This window comes from Lemur catta, chromosome 12 (genome assembly GCF_020740605.2).
Source record: "Lemur catta isolate mLemCat1 chromosome 12, mLemCat1.pri, whole genome shotgun sequence".
Classification (NCBI taxonomy): Eukaryota; Metazoa; Chordata; class Mammalia; order Primates; family Lemuridae; genus Lemur; species Lemur catta.
The window spans coordinates 23,437,267-23,458,071 of NC_059139.1; the positions used below are offsets into that span (position 1 = coordinate 23,437,267).

The following is a 20,805-nucleotide window of genomic DNA, read 5'->3' on the forward strand; positions in this document are numbered from 1 at the left end:
TGATAAAAATTTACCCCATTTTTTTCTGAGAATTTTATAGTTTTTGCTCTTATATTTAGGTCATTGTTCCATGTTGTGTTATTTTTGCAAAATGGTGTGAGGTAAGGGTCCTAGTCTATTGTATGTGGTTATCCAGTTGTCCCAGCACCAATTGTTGAACAGCCCTTGGTTTTGTGCAGTTTGATCTGTTATCTACCAGTATTCTCACTGACATCAAAATTAATTGAAGACTAGTACTTGGCCCATAATTTTGCACCTTTATATGAAAAAAGCTGATTAAACTATTTGGACACTGCTTTATTATAATAGTATAAGACTAAATATATTTGAATAGCTAATAGACTATAATTCCATTATTCTCATGACTTAAATATGTGGCCCACAGACATAAGGATTTCTGATTGTTGTGATTCATTACTGAAAAACATGAAAACCTCTGAAATATGGTATAATCTTCACTTCCACCCTGTCATGCTAGTGTCTGTCTTACCACTAGGTGACATGAACAATCAAGACTGTGATATTGCTCTTGATTTGAAGAAACCAAAATATGTGGGGACAGTAGAGACCAATAGTGGCTAGATAGATATTATCAGAGGGTTGGCAGTAAGAGAAACAGAGAAAGAAGGAGTGATAAAAGTGAAGCAGCAAGAATAGTCAGGGAGAAGTGTGGATTGGATTGGATTGGCACCTTGGGGCTACAACAGAAACTACTTGGAAAGTTTGGAAGCTGTAACTAAACTTCCTAGATCTAGGTTGCAAGTATTATTTAATGTTAAGAAGAATTTGCGGCTAAAAAATAAAATATTGTTAACCTTTTTTCCTACTCTCTTAGGAAATTAACTTGTTTTCCTAGTCTCCCATTTTTAAGTAAAATCAAAAGAAAGACAAAGTAACTGAATAACTTCCAGGATTAGATAATGTAAGATTTTATAGGTTAATGATTTTAGGGCCCAGTGTGTTATATTTGACTAAATATGTCTTATAAATAGGATAAATCCTTATAAAAGGATTCTTCTCAAATATTTTGGGGGAAGGTGGTAGATTATTAAACCATAGCAAACTTTGGTAGCTTACTTTTTCCTTAGTGGTCCTTATAATTCCTTGGCTGTTTCTCATTTTAACTCTCCCTGGGTTACTCTGTGGCTTCCACTATCACCTACATGAAGATGACTCTCTTGCCTTTATATCTAGCTGTTTCCTGAGTATTCACACGTATTTCCAACTGCCTACCAGATGTAACTAAAATGGGAGTCTCTTCGGTATCTCAAATTTAACTTACCTAAAACCAAATTTATTCTCATTTCTCTTTGCGCTAAGCCTAAACTTTCACCTGTATCTCTATCTCGCTCAAAGGCACCATGCTGTCCATCTAGAGAACTAAGCCTATTGTCAGTAATAATTGACTCCATCCCCAGTGCCCCCACTTTCTCTTACTTTACATATCCACTGGTTCAGCAAGTCCTTAATTCTACTTTATCTTTCAAATCTACCCCCTCCTCAACAGCCCTGCTTCCACAGCCAAGCCCTCATATCTCACTTGACCTATTAAATTAGCTTTCTCATTGATTCACCTTTCTCCAGCCTCTCTCATATTCCAACCGTCTTTCATTTAGTTGCCTAAGCTTCTTTTGGTTTTAACTGAAATTACAAAAGCAATACAGCCACATCAAGAACCCCGATGAGAAAATACTATGTCAGAGTACATTTTTACAGCTGGATACATATTTCTAAATTGTATGAAATTTCCAGATTCACCACACTTTCATTAAGTATTATCCCTTTTTTTGGTAATGGTAATAGGTACTTCTTTTTAATGTTAATTGTAGAGTTATTCTAAAATGCAAATTTTATTCTCCTGTATGGAAAATTCTTTCATATTTAGCTGTTGAATGTGGGGTAATATCCAAAGTCTTTTTAGACTGCAGTACCCAGATCTCAGCCTCCTTACCTAATGTGCATTCTATCCAAACCAATTTTCAGATTTTGAAATATAAGGAGTTTTCTCGTGTACATTTACATGTTCCTCCCTCTTTAGAATGGCTAATTTCGTTCCTTTCTATCACCCTCTTATCTACTTGGAAAATTATTTATCTTTCACTAATGTTCAACATTCATCTCTCCTGTGAAGCTTTTTTCAAAACTTTTAGGTTATCTTTGGTATTTTCATAGCACTTTTGATACAATTTATTGTCACTTATTTATCTCACTGTTTTAAATATATTTGATCTAGTCTTTTGGGCTGTGACCCATACCAGGAAAGAGACCAAGTTATTCATTGTATATTCACTGTTTCTAGTACATAGGTGCTGTGCACATGTTGAATGAATAATCTATAGTTTACAGTGATAAGAATATTGTACATTCTTATGTGCCACCTTGGATATGCAAATTAAAAATTTTCTTTAAGCAGCACATATTCTTGATATTTTTAGAATATAATATTCCTAAAAATATAGAGAATTAGAGACTTACTTGTAATCAGAGGCATACTTATTGAATTGTCTTACTGAATTAATAGTTACATCGTAGTCAGAATAGTTTTCAAACCAGTTTTCTGCTGAGCACCTCTTAAAGATGTCACAACTATGTTTTTACAGCAATATTGTAGGTAGAATTAAAACCCAAAAGATTTAATGTAAACACAAGATTAAACCTAAGGCATTATCATTTCTAAGCTCCTAGCTGAAATGGACATTCAAAATTTGCTGCAGAAAGCCTATAAGATGTGCAATAAGTTCTTTAAATTAAAAATACTTTTGCTTATATAAAGTAGTGTCAAGTACTACTAAATCACTTCTAAATTCATAATGTAAGCTATTTCCCCTTACATCAAGCAAAAGTTACATAGTTTGCTTAGATATGATCATAAGGAATCGTCAGAATGTATTGGCGACAGCTAGCGAATCTTGATGTTAGTATTACGAAGAAGGCAAAACTGAGAAAGCTACATTAGAGAGGTGCTTTAGAAGCAGTACAGAATTCAACAGTGTAAAACAGAAATAAGCTGATAAATCAGAAATATGACTACTAACGAAATGTGGGTTTTGATGCTGTTTCTCAAAGAGAAAATAAAATATTTCAAATGTCTAAAGAACTATGTTAAAAACAGTATTCTTGTGTGGGTATAAATTCCTGACTTTTATATTTAATTTTTTAGGAAGAGAAAAATTCTTTACTCAAACTTCCTGATTTTGTTCTCTGTAAGTGACTTTTTTGATGCTTGTCCTAATTGGTCACCACTCCGTACTCGGGAATAAGACAAGGTATGAGTTATTTTCTTTTTTTTCTCCTTCTCTTTCTCTTTTTCTTTTTTTTGAGCTATTTTCTTTCCAAGCCTTTGTTTGGTGTTGAGTTTGTTATAGCCTGAATCTTACATTATTAAATAAAAACTAGATAAAACAGAAATACCTATACTACATATGTTAGATTCTGAAATGTTAACTTTGGTGGCAAAGTTAATAGCTCTTATTGGACTTTGATATGAATTAACCCACTATTATGCTTAACAATAAGGAAACGGGTCATGGTAAAGCTATTGCTACTTTATTAATGTAATTTTTAAAAGGTCATATTAGCTATTTCTCCGTGAGTGGAAACATTAACAAATTTTAAAATATAATTTAAAAGGTCAGGCTGTTTATACAATTCTAATAGTCCATGTTTATCACAACTCATGTGTAAAGGAAGCACATAATTAGAAGTAGTAATACTGGTTGCATTGCTTTTTTGGCATTAAAATGTCTCTATGACTGGTATCAGATGAACTGTATATCTTGGGTATCACTGCCATGATGAACTGACTTGAATAGATGCCAATATATAAAATAATGTCAACAATTTATAATACAGCATTATAAAAGGACTAACCCTTGAAGAAGTTTAGTCTACCTTCTAGCACTCAACATTAAATGATTTGCTTCAAAGTACCATTTTCTTGGAGTTACAGCTACATGTTGAATTTGTATGACTGTTCACATATCAATGAAATTAAATCTTTCAATAAGATTTAAGAATTTTGTCTGGTTTATAATGAAGATATGCTCCATGTCCTATGGAGACAGTAAGTACTCAAGTAGTATATTTTTGGTCTGAATAAACACATAAGCAAATGTACATATTGCTAAAACTTGCCTCAATCAATTGTCCTTCTAGATTTTAGGCAGTATGTTTCCACAAACTGCAATGAATAATGGGCTAGACTAGGATAATTCAGTTTACTGCTTAACTGAAAATGTTTGGGCCTTTAAATTTTTGATTTTGATGCTGTTAGCTAACACCCAATTCTTACAGTTTTACTTCAAATAGTTAATAGATCGTATCCATTCATTCAATATGCATCCATTCTATCAGGCATGTTGAGGTTCTTAGATGATACTAAATAAACTGTCAGTTATCATTTAGCTACTATTTTACTGCAAATGTCTCTCATAAAACGAGTATTACTTTGTTGCTTTCATAAACAGTAGGGGAAACAATACTATTCGTTATTTTTAAACAGAAAAATAGTCTCATTTTCATTACTTCACTGTAACAATTTTCTATTAAATTTTATCCCTTGTTTCTTAAAATACATATAAATTTAAGATCTACTTATTGCACCAACTTCATAATTTTAAAATGTGCCTATTTGGAACCTAATTTCAGCTTTAAATAAAAATGAAGTTACTAAGCAATGTTCACTGTTACATCTGGCTAACAATTCATCATGACTCTAAGGTACTATTTCCTATGGTTTTCCATCTTAGGTCATAAAACTGAGATATTTCCACTTGATGTCCTCTCCATTTCCTAAAAAAAAAAGAAAAAAAAATTTCCACTTTAATTTCCTCTGCTAAATGGTTAAGTTTATCATTGCTTCTGATCCTGTTTCACCACCACAGTAGGAAGAAAATCAGTGTCTCAACATTTACATATTTTACTTACTCAATTTTTAACATCTGGTTTTAAAAGAATTCTCTTTTATGCCAAATACTCATCCCTGGGCTTTCCTAAATTTAAACAGAGGTATAAAATTTTCCTTTAATTTACTTCCTGTAAGGTAATTTTGAGCTATAATTGTCACCCTACTCATATTTGATACACAGGTAGCCTTTCTCTCCTTTTGCTCAACTTTTTGGTATACTAAACTCAAAGAGAACAGCTGCCACACAGTTAAATTCAAAACAGGAAGTCATGAAGTCTTTCATACTCCTACTTTCAAGACTGACTTAGCTCCCTCTGTTGGTTCTTTTCTTAGTTCAATAGGGTATGTATTGCAATGGTGAAATATTTGGGGTGAATACATTTTGGTTCAATAATTGAGTTAGAGATTCTATGTTAATTCTCCAGTAAATTTTGTGTTTAGCTAAGATTTTAACCAACCTAGGCCATACTTATCTATAATTGAAAGGGACTTGGCATCACATGTTTGAAACACAAAAATTTTTATTAATGTTTTTAAACATATTTGCCAACACTACAATACTGAAATCTACACATGGCAAATAAGGTGAAATGGCAATGAAATGTTTAGATTTTATTAAAATATTTCAGTATAACATAATCCTTATCTTATTTTCTTTTTGATTAGATACTTTTCATTCCACTTATATAATGACTCCCTTTCAAACGCTATACACAATTCTCTCCTTCCTAAGTTTCTCCCTTTTAAATACTGTATAAAAATTTAAGTATTCACTTAAATATATAGGATGAATTGGATGACAAATGAGAGTTAACTATTTAATAAATCATTATTTATTTACTTTGGTTAGAGAGAGAAAACTTATTTAAAGTTTGTTATTTTTTGGAAGGAGCAGAAGAGTTTCTATCATTCTCAAGCAATACCTTTTTCTATGGTAATCACTCTGAGAAAGATGGCAATTTGCTTTGCTCTCCTACAACTAATTAATAAACATTTGTTTTAAGATTGAAGGGAAGGGGGAAGAAATAGAAACATGTATTTTGCATCACATTTATTATTGTGCTGCCCTGGATACTTTAGACTAGAAAATGTGCTAGGAAAGATCAATAATAGTCAAAGGTCAAAATATACCCAATGTAGGTCCAATAGGAAAATAATTCCTCCTCACAACTTTAATCATATTTGACATTTCTAAGAACAAAATACTAATTTCCTACCCTTTATCTTCAGATCACCTTTCTGAAACCAGTATCAAACCTCCTCTAAAATCCTAGTGTTTCCTCTAAAGTTCTTCATTATTTTGTAGGTAATCAGAATTTCCAGATATTTGTTTTTTTCCATTTTCTAAGGGGGAAGAAAAGGAAAACCTGAATTGGTAACTTTTTAAAAAAGAGAAAAAACACTTTTGCCTCTAACCCACAGTAATATATTTTACAAGGTAACCCAGCACATCATACACACACATATAAACAAATGTTTATTTAAAATCACATACCTTTACTATCTGTGATGTACTCTTAGATTTTCTATTCTTTTAAATAAAAAATGCTTTTCACAACCCAATAAATTAATTTCATGACCCACAATGGCACAATAACCCACAGTTTAAAATACTGGTCTAGAGCAGATGCTTTGACTACAAGTTAACCTACTCAAGAGAACAGTTAAAATGAGCATCATAAGCCTTCCTTCATACCTATTTTAGATGTTTTAAGTTTTTAATAGATTTTGTATTCTTCCTTCATAAATAAAATCATTTTTAACCAACGTTTTTCTAGATTAGTTCACCATTAAAATACTTGCATAGGGAAAATAATTACTCATTTTTATAATCTTAACAAAAATGGATAAAATACATTGAATAAGCTTCATAACTACTATCACAAATTTGATTAAGGTATTTACTTTGAAGACTTAAAATAGGAACATATTTAGAGTTTTAAGTCATCTGATAATTTTGTAGCTCTGCTCTCAAAATCAACATCCTTAATTAACTCTTCATCAAAGTTTCAAGTCATTCTAAAAGTAATTTAATCATCCTAAATGTGAAATAATTTTGGTTGAGCCTAAAATAATCTTGAAAACATACATATACTACCTGTTTTTTACTTCTTTTTTCCTACCTTTAAAAAATTTGTTCCTGTAAGAGACAATTTTATGAGTAACAAAGGATACCTGACAGGCATAAACAGGCATAAAGATAAATATTCTTCAATAAAAAGAATTCATAGTTTTTCAGTTGTACCAATTTCTGATGACATTAAATATAGTTAATACTTAAAATCCATTTAAAATTTAAATCTTCTGCAGTTCTTTGATCAAGAATATATATGGGAATATCCAGGGATATCCCTGGCAAATAAAACTGAGTCATGCAACTCAGTCCTTAAAGGAAGGAGGCAATATTAGGTCAGATTTATTGGGCTATGCTCCAAACTAAAATTGGTAAGTCAAGGATGCAACAATGAAACATAAGAACACCATAAATCAACTGATTTTGGACATAAAAGATTTTAAAATGTAAGAGCAAAACAAATAGATGGTGCTGGGGAAAATAATTATTAAGCAAAAAACAAACAAAAAAGCAAGACAATGAAATCAAGAAAACACTAATATAGATTAACACATTCTACATAAGATCTCAATGTGGATACTTAAATTTAGGCAAGCAAAACACTAAATGATTTAATAGAGAAATATTCTGATATGCATAGAAACAAGTTCTTTAATTCTATAATCTGGAAAAAAATTGGTATAAACTATATACAAGTTAAAGCCCTCAAAGGCAATGACCTTGTCTGTTTTCATTTATTACTGCGTATGAGGTGCCTAACATAAAGGTAATTCACACCTAGTAAGTCCTCCATAAATATTTAAGTGAAGGAAGAAACTAAAAATTATTAAAATTTTAAATTACATGCTATAATAATGCCAAGACTTTCCACCATAGATTGACTGTATCAGCTGCAGTTACGTGGACATGCAAAATTACTAGTTTACCGGTAACATTCAATTAAGAAAGTATACAGGAAGATAATTGTGCTTCCATAAGCAAATTGAAATATTGGTTATTTTGAAACTGAGTGAAAAACACATTCTGAGCCATCTGTATCACTTAAAACTGTTCTTAAGATTAATGGGAAAATCTATAATGACAGACATGGATTTACTAAATAATGTTTAATTAACTGTGTTAATGGTTATAAAATACCTATCAAGACTGTCTTTTCTTGGCCAAAAATTCAATACATTAAATATGAAAACCTGTAATAATATCATAGTCAAAGCCTTACTGCATAGCTTCTAGTTTACCGGTATATGTACTTTAAAAGGCCTACTTTTCCAGGCACTAGGAAATAAAATTTCCCACATTTGTTTTATAGTTTTCAAAAGTCATGTTCAATTTATTGGTATACCTAGTGCTATCATAAGGAAAGTTAATGTAAATAAACAGCAAACTATATGGTAAATTGAAATATCTGCACTAAGCCTGACCTCAGCTTTCACTGAACGTTTTCAGAAGAAAACTAAAAATAAATCTCACTAGCATTTGCTTTGCTTGACAGCATAATTGAGTAACAACCGAAGTAGCCACATGTGCTCCTTTATATAAGGTCTCCTAGCCTCAGAAACAGACACCCTTTGAATCAACTGCCTGGTACACATTTTGTGCCCAGTAAATACTTGCTTAATGAACATTTCCAGTCGTGCTAGATTTGGGCTAAGCCAACCAAATGCTCATAGACTTTAATTTAGTGAAAATAGCACGTATTTTGCAAGAAAGAGGGCAGAAAGGATGAAGAATGCAGTTTGTGAGACTCAGGAGGCCTAATATGGATAACATCATACATGATGCACTAATGCACTGTCCCAGAGCAGGCTCATTTACAGAAACCTAAAAACAAATAATTATGTCTAGTTTGTGGGTTTCTGGTGTTGTGGAAGGTCTTCAAAGTAATCTCTTCTTCCAGAATTCTGTAATAAACTTGCATTTTCTGCCTATTTTTTCCACAGTTTTTGCAATCTCTCATAAAGTTCGCTGTAGCATGTAAGTATATGTTAAGTATATACAAATGCATATTAAAGGATAGAGTACAGAAACGGGGTGTGTGTGTGTCATTATAATCGTCATTCATTAACCAAATATTAAGTACCCACTGTGTGGCATTATTCTAGGCGCTGGACGTAATACCAGTGAAGAAAAACAAAAACCTCTTGTCCTCCTGGAGCTTACATTCATTCCACTGGGGAAAGAGATAAGATTAACAAGTAAGATACGTCGACTGTCCGAAAGATAAAATGAGAAGGGGGCCAGGGAACTTGTCATTTAAAAAGCGGCCGCGGAAGCACCGAGGTGATACTTAACGAAAACCCTGACGGCGAAGGAGCCCTGTGGAGGCGTGGGGAAAGAGCCCGGCATAAGGAACAGCGAGGACACAGTCCTATTTGAGAGGATGGCAGGGCAGGTCCTTCCTCATACCCCCCATCGCGCATAGGGCCGTTAGGCCACGTTCAAGGCTTCGGTTTTCACTCCCATGGAGGTGGGAAGCCTTTCCAGGGTCTAGCGCAAAGGAGTGACAAGACCTCGGTCTCCTGAGTGATTTTTGAGGCAAAAGGAATAACCTTTGGCCAAGTTTCCCCACTTACTTTTAGCGCATTGGTACGTATTCAAATACACAATACAATTAACGTTAACTTAACTGAACTCATTAAAATATAACACAAATTTCGTCCCATTTGAGTAAAATCCGCTTACCTACTGCATTTTTTACCTGAAGAATAGCCCACTTTTAATTTACACAAATTTAATAGAGAACTGTGGAACGATGAAGTTACTTCTTGTTTTACAATAAGAGACTACAACAAGCTTGGTACTGTAAGTATAATCACATTTTGTACTCCAGCCTTGTCCAGTGCCTCAGTGTTTCAAATATGAAGAGGAAAACGATGTTTGAAATCCGCCAGCTCCAGGCCCGCACTTTCCCACAGTCCACCAGTGGCCGAGCCGGGCCGGCGGCTCTCCCCGCGCGCTCGGCTCCACCCACACCTAGAGGGGGCCGGGAGCCAGGTCTGCCGCCGGACAGCTCCTCGCTCGCACAGCGTCGCCTACAGGCCTTGATCCGACTGTGAGGGAAGAACCCAAACCACCGCCAACAAAAAGCAAGATCAGCAGAGACCGCATATCTCCAGAAAGAAATGCATAACAAACACGATTCCAATTCAATCCAGCTGGCAGCCTTCTTCACCTCCAACAGCTGCGTTCTTACTTCGCAGAAATAACACACAGACGGGCGTAAAGTCCGGCCTCTCAAAAGGAGAGAAAGCGTACGATATATCCATCCACCCGGCTGCAGGGACACCATTTAAAAAATGCACCGTCGCCGTCGAATCGCGGGCGTCCTCTACGCGGCCGCCCGGAGCTCGGCTCCTTAAAGCTAATGCCGAGCCGGGACAGCGAGTGCGGCCTCCAGCCGCCGTCGTCCACGGCCTGGGAGCCCATCCGGGCCTGAGCGGCCCCCACGACCACCACCGACCTCGGGCCCTGCTCCTGTGGGCCTCCAGAAAAATAAAGACCGAGGAGGACCGGCCCGCCCGTGCCGCAGCGCAAACGCCGCTCTGCAGGATCGACAATACAGCCAACATCCGCAGCCACCCTGAGGAGGAGAAGGGCGTGGAGGAGAACCGCCACCGCCTGGCTGCTGGCCCCGGCCGGGCCCCGGCGCGGCGCAGCGCGGCGCGGCCGAGAACGCTAGCCCGAGTGGCGGCGGCGGCGGCGGCGGCGGCGGCTGCGGCGGTGGCGGAAGTGGAGTGGGGAAGAGGGGGTGGTTGTTAGTGTTTGGCGCCGGCGGAGGGAGTCATTCCTGCAGCTGCACTTCCGGTCGGCATTTTGTTCTGAGAGGGAGAGACGGAACGAGAGAGAGAGACACACAGGGCTCCTTCCCCCCGCCCTCCCCCCCCTCCCTCCGTCGGTACCGACTCACCCGACACCACCAAGCCGCAGGGAGGGACGCCCCCGCCGACAGGAGGATTGGTTCCCGGGCCCGCGGCGATGCACCCCCGGTAGCTCGGGCCCCTGGTCGGGTGTTTGTGAGTGTTTCTATGTGGGAGAAGGAGGAGGAGGAGGAAGAAGAAGCAGCGATTTGTCTTCTCGGCTGGTCTCCCCCCGGCTCTACATGTTCCCCGCACTGAGGAGACGGAAGAGGAGCTGTAGCCACCCCCCCTCCCGGCCCGGATTATAGTCTCTCGCCACAGCGGCCTCGGCCTCCCCTTGGATTCAGACGCCAATTCGCCCAGGTAAATTCCTGCTCTTTATTGCGGCGGCGGCGGCGGCGGCGGCGGCGGCGCCAGGTCCTCAGCGTCTCTGCTCCTCACTCCCCTCCCCGCCGTTTCCTTAGCGGCCCCAGGTCTCTTCCACGGGCGAGTCTAGAGTTCGCTCCTCTCTGGTGGCAGCCGCCCTGGGTGGCGGTGGTTTTGTACCCTTTCCCGGCCGGCTCCGGTGGCGGGGACTGGGCTCCTGCCGGGCGGCCGGGGAGGCGTAGGCCCGGCGGAGAGTGCAGGCCGCGGGCCAGCGGAATCTACTTGAGCTCGGGGATTAGGAGAGCTCCAGGCTGAGCGGAGCGACTGCTGGTCGGTGACAGGCCTCGCCCGGGAGAGGAGCCGTAGCTAGTGAGGAGGCGGAAACAATACAACTAACAGCAAATGTGCCCTGATCGTCCCCATATTTACAACTTTCCCGGTCCGGGAGTGGGGAACGTCCCAGTGAAACAAACAACCCCCCTTCTTCCCCCTGTGACCCCATGAAGGGAGGAAGTAGTTTCAGTGAGACAAATGTAAATACTCAGACACGAATCCAGTGGTAATTCTTTCTCTTTGTAAAACTTGTTTGGACGTTGAAAAGTTAATAAAGACTCATTTTCCTTTTTGAAGAATTAAATCGTCCACATGAATATTTAATGTAGAAAACCATACTGTGGTAGACACTGCACCCCCCCCCCCAGCTTTTATCTTGTTGTCTGACAATGTGTGTGTTGCACATGGACTTTTTATTCAAAGACAAGTATAAACTACTTGACAGGTTTACTCTGCCACTTTGTATTTGTATGCGTTATATAAGGGCAATTTGTAACGACTATACATAAAACACTCAGGTACTTCCTGACCGAAACGTGTGTGAGCATACAAAGAATTTTAAATGTTCTGAGAATTGTGCTGACATACGGGTAAAACCAATTTGTTTTAAAAAGATAGAAATTAAGTTATACTTAAAATCCTTTGGAGGTTAAAAAAAATGTAGAAGGTGCCATCCTTTCATGTCAGGGCAGATCTTTTTGAGGTCCCAGGGTTGTCATTGGCTGTTTGTGCCATGATGTTTGACTGTGTAATGAGAGAGGTGTCATTTTAATAGGTCAAATGTATCTGTAAATGCTGGAGAAAAACATCAGTTCTATCTTAACAAGTTCTAGTTCACAAGTAAGTTAAGTGTTTGGAGCTTGTTTACGGAGGCGTTGGTAATGTAGGTTGGTATGAGGGGGAAACACCGATTTAAAAGTCCTCAGTCATAAAAATTGCATAGAAAAAAATTTCGTTAGACTATTTTGATACTTTGTTTCATATTCGCTGAAGGAAAACTTTCATTGGTTAAAATGAAGCAACACTGTTCAACAAAGTCCCTTGTTTTACTAGTAGGTGTTACATTGGTTCAAATTTTGTCTTATTAAATTATTGTCACTGTAGAATAAGTTACTTTTGTGGAGGTTATTTTTGAGTTTAGCATCCTGCTTACAATAAATTGTTCCACAATTCCTGCAAACGTAGGGATAAATTTTAGAAAGAGTGAAGTTAATATAGCTGTCACGTACTAGGCATGTTTTTAATGCTATAAATCCGTGTAGTAGTCAGTAGCGTGTCCGTGATTTGTATTGGTCAGGGAGCAGTTTGAATTTTAAAAAGCCTGAAGCTCCTGCTGAGCCCCAATCCCGGCCTCCCTCCCTCCCACTAATCTCCCATTCCTGTCTTTGTGCTGCCTGCTCCTGTTAGACACTGTTTGCTACGGGGCCTCAGGCGTACAGCGGGTGGGGGGTGCGCAAGTGGGGGACATGCCAGGGAGAGAATGTAGAAGGGAAGAACACTTCACATCTTAAGAAAGCAGAGGGTTTGGTTTTGGGGAGGGTGGATAAGGGCTTCATTATAAATGTTTAAAAGGCCCTCATACGTTCCTGTGATTGTCTTTACAACTTTTATTTAATTAAAATACTGAGACGTATGTCAGGTGATGAACATAATTTAGATAATGGAAAAAAGCGTTCTTGCTTAGTTTTCATCAACAGAAGCAACTTATTTTTAGAGTTTAAGAGAGCCTGCTTCTGCGTATGTTTGAATCAAAGTGTTAGATATCAGTTTATGTGATTGATTTTTTTCTGGAGACTTTAGAATTAAATTACAGTGAATTAGTTCTTCTCAACTTATTTTCCAATTCTACATATTTAGTAATTTGTAGGTAATATAGGTTGTGTTGATAGCTTTCATTAAGCTAGCATAAGCGTTTCCTTAAAGTAGATTTAAAAATATTTTTGTTTGGTCCAAACCAATTAAATAGGTCTTTTAAAGGAGAAAACATTTTGTAAAACTCAAATAAAACCTAAATGTGAACTTTAAATTTTTGATAACTTAGTTGGAGAAAATAATTTGTTTCCCGAAAGATTATAGTCTGTTCTACTTTCCCTGTATTGGTTGGGATATTCACGAGTGCCTAATCTTTTTCCATTAAAAAAAAGAAAAAAAGAAAAACAGTGAAAGGAGACAACCATAAGTATTCCAATAATTTTATAATTATAGATAGTTATTTGGAGAAATATTTTCTAATATACCTAAAGGAAATTTCAGCAATGTGGTTTATTGCTTCTCTTGACTCTATAGTAACCAATAACTTATATTTCCTGAAAACAGATTTAAAGTAAATAATGAAAGTCTAGTAAATCAAAGTTGAGCATTAAATACTTAATTATTTTCAGTCTTTTGAGGACTGAATTATTTTCAGTGTATTTAGGATGCATCCTTTTTAAAGCCATTCACCAGTTTGTTTACTGAAGTTATTTGAGAGCTTTTTGAACCTGTGCTTGGGATCATTTTGATACTGCCTTTAAGAAGAAAAAGGTTATACAGTAATCGAAGAAAGAAAGTCTATTTGAGAGTCTCTTTAAGGATGACGAGTGAAAGTTTTTACTATGGTAGTAAACTTAGTTTGGATTCTGCATAGTGATCATTATTAAATTTCAAAAATATAGCAATGCTATACCAATTCAAACATGAAATTTTCTTTATTTGGAGCCAGACTACCCAAGTCAAACATGTATTTTCTAACACTTCCTAAACTAATTTCATATTTAGTTTTTTAGTACCAATCCATCATCAGACTGTCATAGAAACATTTGAACCTATCTGTTGATTTTTGACATACCCTACTGTGGTATTTTTACTTTCTCAAAATAAGATGGATTAATACTATAAGAGTAAATAAAAACTAAGCGTTTGAGTTTTATATAATTTCGTTAACTTTCCTTCCTATTGCTTATTAGGAAAAGCATAATTTGTAGGTAATTCTATAATTTTAAATTAAGATTTCAGGTTTATGTGAAATGATTAGGATGTCTGAGGTAAATACAAATTCCTTTTAGAAATATGTAACTTTAATACTGTTTATCACATTTATTTTCCATAAAATGAATAGGAAATTACTGGCTAGGAATCTTTTTAGAAGCTTGATAATTAACTATTTAGTTTTAGATGCTTATTTTAATATTCTGCGCATACTAAGTTGGCTTTGGTGGTAATTTATGGTCTTATATAGCCTTTAAAATTATTTTAAATTGTGCTTTTTAAGCAAAGTTTTGCCTGTTTGTAGCAGTTGTCGTTTATAATAATTCCTTAAATTTTAAAATTGGCTCTTTTTCAAGGTGACCTGAGTCCATTTGTAAAATATTCTCATATTCTTGTGAGAGTAGTGACCAGCATGATTTCCATTTTTTGATGAAATGCTTGTACTGAGTCAGTGGGAGAATAAGGTATTCCCTGATAGAAGTTTTTTATTAAATTATGTTGCTTTAAGAAATGTGTCAGCTCTGGTCTTGAAGCTAGGTATTGCTTAATGCTGACACTGATACTGTGTGTAACTTTTTCAATTATCTGAGTTCAGGATGCTTTTCCCTCTTTTTTTAGAGAAATGATACCTGTTTCTTGGCCTTGTTTTCCTAGTATGAAAATGATACTTTTACATTAGAAATCCTGACCTTATATGTATGTTTGGTGTTTGAATGACTGATTTTATTAATATATGTCCCTACAAAGGACTGTAAGTAAATTAACTATATTGGTAGTAAAAAATAGGTAATGTTATCTAAGATGTTTGATTTTTTAAAAAAATCAGTATTTAAAAAAATTACTAGAGTGGAATTTTGGTGTTTGTAGTTGATTTAAAAGCAATTTGAAAAACCACTTCTCTTAAGGCCATCACTGTAATTTTAAAGGGTATTTTATGTGCTCAGAATATTTGCTCAAGTGAATTAAGTCATAAAAGTGATTTTAGGTATTGTCTTCTGTGTAATTTTATTTTGACATAAACTCTGGAGTGAATTTTGATGAATGGAGTTTTGTCAGATTGTATTATGTTTTAAGGCATATTTCTTTCTATTCCTAAAGTAATAAAATTAGGAGAGATTATTTCTTGATGTAGCATTGCTACCTAGGATTTTAGCCCATAAGATTTTGAGGGCTTATTAGCCAGGAATCATGTTAAGTATGTCCTCATGATATTATCTCATTTAATTCTTCTAACAAGCCCAGAAAGTAGAAACAGTTATTATCTACAATTTACAGATCAAGAAACAGATTGGAAAGGTTTAGAAAATTGCCCATCTTATAATTACTAAATGATCAGTTTGATTTACGTTTGTTCTTAAGGATTCAGTTTTCTACGTTTCTCGTTTTAGTAAAATTTTAATATTATTCTTTAGTTGCTCAGTTGATTAAATAATCACAAGTCGTATAGTCAAGAAAATTGTGTACTTCAGGCAAAGAAGCTGGAATAGAATTCAGGCTACATATGTTGTATAAATAATATTTTTAAAATCAAGAAATCTTTGCTGTTTTAAATTTAAGCAGTCTGAATTTTTTTACTTTTCAAGTTTTTTATATTAAGTTGAAATTGTTTATCACAGCATCTGTTTTTAGAAAGAAAAATTTCAGCTTTAGAGAGTGATTTTATTCATAGAAATGTATATGACCAATTGTAGTATCGGTGTTATATCTGTATATTAATATGACTGATTATTTTTAAACATTCCAATATTTATATAGCCAAAGCATGTTGATCCTTTCAAAGTCATCAATTTGGGAGGTTGTACACTTACTTCACGTCTGTGACCATTACATACAACCTTATGAGAATTCCTTTCGTGAATACCTTTACAGAGTTTGAGATAGATTTTTTTCTTATCCTTTATGGCAAATCTTTATTTTCTGGGTTGAATTTGTTTTAGATACAGTAAAAAGTCATTTGAAACTTAGTTTAGGAAACTAAGATTTAATAAGATCTTTTTTTTTTCTTTTTTTGCATCAGGCAGTTTGTTCAGTGCTATGCAGTGTTGTTGAATGTTTCCATGTGCCAGAAACTGTGCAGGGGCTTTATATAAAGTTTTTCAATTCCTCAAGGTATAGTATAAAGTTGATTGTATGAGAAAACTGAGGTATAGAATGATTGACTAGCTCAAGGTCACAAAGCTAAGAAGCTCAAGAAAGTGGAGAAAGAACTTCAGAGTTGGTGTTTTACTCATCAACCTTAGCCATTACACTGTTTATCATGATTTGGACCTTCCAACTATCCAGTGAAGTTAGTGATAGTGTTCTCCTTTTACAGAGAAAATTGAGGAAATTATCATGTTTAAGAAACTTGTCCAAGTTGGCTAATCTAGCAAGTGTTAGAGATAGAATTCCAACCCAAATATGTTTGATGCTAAAATCTCTATTCTTTACATTCTACCACCTAGTCTCTTCAAAACTTATAATACAATTTTTGATGAAAAGGGTAGGGTTGGTTATAAAGTACTGAAACTGTTTTTTTTGTGTGGCTTAAAAAAATAATTCTAAAATGTTTTGGTTAGTTACAGCTGATTCATTATTTGATTATAATCCTTAAAAAATACCTTGTTACTTTATAGCACATATAATACACAAAATGTTTCTACATACAAATATGCATTTAACTAGGATATTGATTATTAAATACATCCACTGGAATATATTAACTATAATCTGTGGAATACATAGCTTTTGAAAATTTGGCAAAATTGCTTTATTTTCATGATTTTATTATGATTCTTGAGTTTTTAGTTTTTTGAGACAGGGTCTCGCTTTGTTGCCCCACCTAGAGTGCAGTGCATCATCATAGCTCACTACAATCTCAGACTCCTGGGCTCAAGCGATTCTCCTTCCTCAGCCTCCCAAGTAGCTCAGACTATAGGCATGTACCACCTTGCCAGCCTAATTTTTCAATTTTCTTTTAGAGATGGGGTCTTGGGGTCTTGCTCTTACTCCTGACCTCAAGCAGTCCTCCTGCCATGGCCTCCCAAAACCCTAGGATTACAGGCAAGAGCCTCCACAATTGGCCAGGTTACCTTTTATAATAATGTTAAGCATTACAAAAAAATTCCCAAGAATACATTAAACTTCCAAAATAATTCATGTAGCTAAATTACTTTGCCATCTTAGATGTGTAATGTATCATTTAACATGAATATATCAAGCTCCTTTAAAGTTCTCTTTTGTATATATTTGCCCTTTGGCAGAAAGGAAAAACTTTTCCATGTGCAAAACATGAAATTAGCAACATCAATTAATTTATTAAAATAATACTATGTACGTTTACCTGTCTTAAGAAATTTAGAAACTGTGACATAATTTTGAAATCCACGATTTCTTTTTGTTAGAATTAACATATTTGGGTTGCTTGTCTTCTCCATTCTTTAGTGTTGTGCAGATGAAATGCATAATTGTTTTTATATGAGCACTTTAAAAAATGCTTATTATTCTATAATAGATATCTTTAAACTAACAACGTCTAAAACACTAATAAATTATCAGACTGTAGTTTACTTTTAAAATACTAATCTTTATGATTGATGTTTATGCTATTTAATTTGTTATTTGCACAACAAAAATGTCCTTGAAATTCGTTCTAGCCAGGAAATACATCATTGAATTTTCTCAGCACTGCTGTCAACCTTTTCACTATTTTAAAACTTGCTTTTATTTGTCTTTATGTGATAAAATTCTGGGTTGCCATTTTGTAGCTAAAGACATCGATCATCTGAGTGTAGGCTCTATGTAATTTAGTTTTTCCTTAGTAATTGACCAAGTTGAAATTTTACATGGGTTTAAATTGGGCATAGCTCCATTTATTAATATTATTATTTATACTATTCTGAAAAACATGGATGTACATGAAAACATTTTTTTCCCAGGGTTCTCAGAAGACCCTAAGATATGAAAGTTGAAATGTAATGGCCTAAAAACTACTGTTGTTTCATTCTTTCCCCTTTGAGAAGAGTTCGGAATCTGGTAACTATTCTATAGCCTACCTTCAGGTTATTCTGAAAGACATGGATGGCATACACTTTTTATTTAACTCTACTAATCTTTTTACTCTTTTCCCTTTTCCTTTTCTTATGTGTCTCTTCCTTTCTTTGTCAGTGTCCATTTTATCTTCCTGTCTCCCTAGACAGATTTTTACGTAGCAGCATGATGAATAGGTGTTTGTTGTTGTTAATGTGGATGGGCTTGTAATGTGTTACTTTTCCCTGATGAAACTTAGAGCAGTTTGTAAGACCTCAAATTCTGAGATTTTCCTAAGTTCAAAATAGATTGCTGGTGAAAAAGCATTGATATTAACTGTGAATATATATATATATGTATATATATATTTGTGTAGTTTTTTTCAAAAATGTCAGCTCAAGGACTATAAATTTTTTTTGTACGGAGAAAGAGAAACAAAGCATGGAGTTTTTGTGAAAGTTTCTCTGATCTCTCCATTTCATAGGATTTGTACAGTTTATTACGTACACTTCATGGTAAAATAATTTGTTCCTATATCTGTCAGCCATACTAAACCATCAGCACTGGGGGGACAAGAGGCTGTCTTTTCTTCATCTTTATGTCTATAACATCATCATTGTGCTTGTCCTGTTTTAGGTGTTGAATAAATACTTGTTGATTGGTTAGAATTGAGCTGTATGATATTTCTTAAAGATATATTTTTAAATATAAGATTAGTGAATGACAGGTATGTATTTTTGTTAATTTCAAAATATAAGTTTCTTGGATATAGCTATGTCCTTGAGGCTTGTTGCTTTGGGGGTAAGAACATTGTATTTACATCCCTAACAATACATACATAACATAACTTGTATATAACAATAATTCAAAGAAAAATTAAAAACAGAATTCCCTTTTCAGCTGTTAGTGAAGATTGTGAAGTATAGGAAGGGTTTTTTGTTCTGGTCCCTTGGGCAATATAATTTGGAAGTAAGATAACGGGTTTGTTATAAGAGGGTAGGTATCTAAGTACTTTCTTGTTTTAATCCTAAGGTAGATTTATTATAGTTTTTATTTTCTTTGCTAATTCAAGTATTACGTATAATCAGATAAGTTAACAAGTTAAAAATGCTACTCAGTTAAAATAGTGATCTGATGACCGAATCTTTTTTAATATGTCAGGTTTATTGAGGTATAATTTACACAGTAAAATTTATTTTTTTAGGTATACAGTTTGATGAGTTCTGACAAACATACACAGTCTTACACAACCACTACTATAATCAGACTGTTTCTGTTACCCCAGAAAGTTTCCTCGTGTCCCTTTGTAATTGATTTGCTACCCCTACTTCGGTCAGCGGCAACCAGATCTGATTTCTGTCCCTATAGTTTTGCCTTTTCTAGAACGTCATAAAAATGGAATCATATATAGCCTTTTGTGCCTGGTTTCTTTCACTTGGCAGAATGCTTCTGAGATTCATTCATGTTATATATATCAGTAATTTGTTGGTGACTGAATTTTGAAATTGTATTTAATATATTCTTTAATGTTGCTACTACTCTTAGGAAAGAGTTTTATCAAAAAATAATACTTTGAGCAGCTTCACATATTTATCTCAGATCTTGAGAGCCGCCTTATTAGACATTTTACTTGCCTATTTTAACCCTCACTCCCCCAAATCTAGTGTAATTGACATTATTATTAAGTGGCATTGATTTATATTAGTAAATGCTGTTAAATGCAGTACCAAGCAGGTAAAATAGATATTACCCTCTTTTTCATAATAATTAAAATAGGTAGCATCTTGTATTTTACACCTATAGCATATAGAGACTGGAACAAGAAATGAGGGATGGGGCAATAATAACTCACCAAAAATTAAGTTTACATTTTACTTTAAGTTTCATGTTTGTAAGTTTATGCTAAAAACAGCATAGGTTATGGTGAGGAACAGTCACAGCCTCTCTCCAATGATTAAAATTAGAGAGACAGTGTTATTTACTGAAAGTTGGAGGCAGATAATGAGGAAAGAGCTATTTTTTGGTCATTTTATTTGACCACCCCCTTTTTGAAACAACTTTCTTTCTTGGGTTCAGGGATATTCTCTTCTTGTTGTTTCCCTGTCTTTGATGTCTCATTTCTGGTCTCCCTTGGTAGTTTTTCCTCCTCTGCCTGCTCCTTTAAATATTTGTATTCTCAAGGTGGATTTTCAACCTTAGTTCTGTTTACTCTTCCTATTGATGTCATTTATTCATATGACTTGTTACATGCTACCTATATGCTGATGACTCAGAAATCTATCTCCAGAATATAT

At 35.3% G+C, this 20,805-nt stretch overlaps 1 protein-coding gene across 2 annotated transcripts in view; it reads left to right on the forward strand.

The window, feature by feature from the left end:
* The first annotated feature begins 10,780 nt into the window (after positions 1–10,780).
* NIPBL (NIPBL cohesin loading factor) overlaps positions 10,781–20,805 on the forward strand; it is a 185,999-nt gene continuing 175,974 nt past the window's right edge. Inside the window, exon 1 of one of the 2 annotated variants that reach the window (XM_045566302.1) lies at positions 10,781–11,200. The gene's annotated coding sequence lies outside the window, so the exon portion shown is untranslated. The remainder of the gene's footprint in view (positions 11,201–20,805) is intronic. The other variant, XM_045566304.1, reaches the window with a different exon arrangement.